Source organism: Pollachius pollachius (genome assembly GCF_949987615.1).
Source record: "Pollachius pollachius genome assembly, chromosome: 15".
NCBI lineage: Eukaryota > Metazoa > Chordata > Actinopteri > Gadiformes > Gadidae > Pollachius > Pollachius pollachius.
Genome location: NC_136948.1, coordinates 18,637,583 through 18,640,542, shown reverse-complemented (window position 1 = coordinate 18,640,542; position 2,960 = coordinate 18,637,583).

Genomic DNA, 2,960 nt, shown 5'->3' with positions numbered 1-2,960 from the left:
TCTGTCTAGTCCTCTCCATCCAGAGAAGGTGACCGGTTTTATTTTTCCATTTCTTCTCCATGTACATAAATAGAAATATTGTTTAACTAATCACTCAAATGAATACTTTGATGGTCAAGATGGGTCAACAATTAAGTGTTGGGGTACATACTATAAATGTGAGAATAACGAGCATCATTTTTAACCTACAACTTATTTAAACATTGCAGTGAGAACTTTAGAAGCATTATAAACTGAATGTGTTCATTATATCTACAGTCAGGCACAATCGACACAATTCTAATCTTTTTGGCTCTATACACCACTATTAAAAAGTGGGAGGCACATATACAAACTTGTTATTCCTACACCGTTCACCTGATTTGGATGTTAATATCCTCAAATTAAATCTGAAAGTCTGCAGTTAAAGCATATCTTGTTTGTTTCATTTCAAATCCATCGGGTGGTGTATAGAGCCAAAAAGATCAGAATTGTATTGATGTCCCAATATTTATGGACCTGACTGTACTTTTTCAATATTATGATGTATTGCTTTATACTCACTTTGTTAAAAGAGGCTCACGAGGCCTTGGGAACAGCAGTATCAGGGGCTGGAGCTGGACAGGCTCTTTCATCAGCACTTCTCCTTCCCTTTGCCAGCCACAACCTTACATAATTTTCTGGATTGAACTGTCCTAGCGGTGGTCCATTACATTTGATAAAAACCAGACTCGACAGTCGGCTGACAGAGAGAGCATTCCTTTTTGCAGTAAGAATATCATTCATGCTGCTGAATGCCCGCTCACACTCACTAGTGGAGACAGCGATGGTTCGGACTGCTTTTAGTAGAGGCTCCATGGCAGCAGGTGTACGGGATGCCCTGATTTCCTTTCATTCACGAAAGCCCTGAACAGTCTCTCTTCTGTCCACTTTCAGCACTTCGCACAAACGTAGCATCTCTGCGTCCCCATACTGTATGTCTAACTCCTCTTCAGGCCAACTACCAGGATGGAGAGCTTTCATGTCATGTATTAGCTGATTGTCCTGGTCATGTAATGAGCTTTCTCTTGTGCTGACATGAGAGGAGGTTGTGGAAGTCATTCTGTGTCTCATATTCTCTACCATACTGCGGAAAAACGGACCTGCATGAATCTGTACAAGCCTGCTATTCTCACGCAGGGCAACACCCTTGAAAGATTTCTCAGCTAGAGCTCTATGAACTGTAGTCATATGTAGGCCAGGCATGGAGACCATGGATTCAAAAACTGTTAGCAGCCTATCTGCTTCAGGCAGTGTCATCTCTCTTTTTTGGAGTTGCCGAGAGAGGTCGCTGAGCTCTGTGAGCACATCATACATCAGTCCCAGATTGCTGACAAATGGTGCCGATGTGAGCACATCATCAAGGCCCTTTAGGGACTGAAATTCAATTGCACCGGATGCAAGATAGGGCCCATAGTGCGTGTTGTGCTTTTTGACTCAACTCTGACTGCTGCAGTGGCTCAAATGCTTCACTCTGTTTCTCCTGGTTGATGGCCGCACCTTGAAAGAGAAGTTACTTATTAACAACACCTCCAGCCAAGCTCAACTGCAACATAATGGTGTTGAAATGCAAGATGCAGTGCAGTGACAAAAAGTGTGTCTCTAATTCAGTCACTGTGGTGAAAGGATGAATCCGGTTTTACAAACCTACCTTGAATGAACCTTTCATTATGTCTTGTGCTCATTTATTGGGGTTGGGTTCGTGTTGGGTCTCTATCTCGTTCGCTTGTTGTGGTGAGTGTTGAGCACCAAAGGCTCTTCAACCATTCCAATCACCTCAACCACACACACACCTATGTCTTTTTCACCCTGATCCTGTTGGCCAGAAGGTGAACTGCACCGAGGTGGATTCACCGTCCCCCAGTGGCTCCACATGCAATGATGGAGTACTAAAACATGGCTTTAGTACTCCTCATATCTTGATATTTATTCATTTTATCAGACGCGCAGGCACCGAATTAAAGTGCTGAGGGTGCCTCAGCACCCCGTTTGCTGAGAGGGAAATAATATTGTATATTATATTGTTGTTTTTAAATGAAATACATTTAAGGTGCTTGTGTTAGCATTATTTAGTGTTGCAATTTAGATTAAAAAAAATAGCAACGTTGTGATGGAAGCAAATTAATAAAGCAGAGAAAATAATTGTGGATGTTTCCACGTTACCTGAAAAGTCTTTGTATGTTCCAGCGCATTGGCCTACGAAGGGTCTTTACACCTTTCCTTACTGGGGAGACAAGGGGCCTACGAAGGGTCTTTACACCTTTCCTTACTGGGGAGACCAGGGGCCTACGAAGGGTCTTTACACCTTTCCTTACTGGGGAGACCAGGGGCCTACGAAGGGTCTTTATACCTTTCTACCAGATGAAAGGTTCCCTTCAGCTCAGCAACAATAGTTTGTGGAGGCAGCGAGGATAGAAGTAATCATCAACTTTTTATTTGTGGCTTCTTATCAGGAGAACCTCTGAAACCAGGCAGTAATAAAGTGTATTTATGGCTCCTATCGCATCTATAGTTCATATGGAGCCTGTGCGTAAGAGACTTCATCTAGATAAGTAGGCTACTGTCTATTGTGTTGTTTCTACTTACTATGTGTAAGCAGGTGCATGTATTGAGCTCTGGAGAAACATCTGCTGATGATTTCAACTGAAGAAACAGGAATTAGAATCCTCTGAAGAACACCAGAGGCACAGCTTGCATTGGTTCGGGGTTCTCACTGCACCCTCTGGTGGCCACAGCCGAAGATGCAGGCAGGGATGTAAATATCCTAATAATAGAATCATTCTTTATTGTCATGCCATGCAATAAAAAATCAAACACAAAGTGTAATTCTGTGGTACGGTGGCCGGCATGGGCCCTCTCGCATGCTCACCCAGGTAATAATTAGTGAACCCCCAACCATAAAGATTAAACTGATCCTATGCTGAACACACGATAACGTTCAG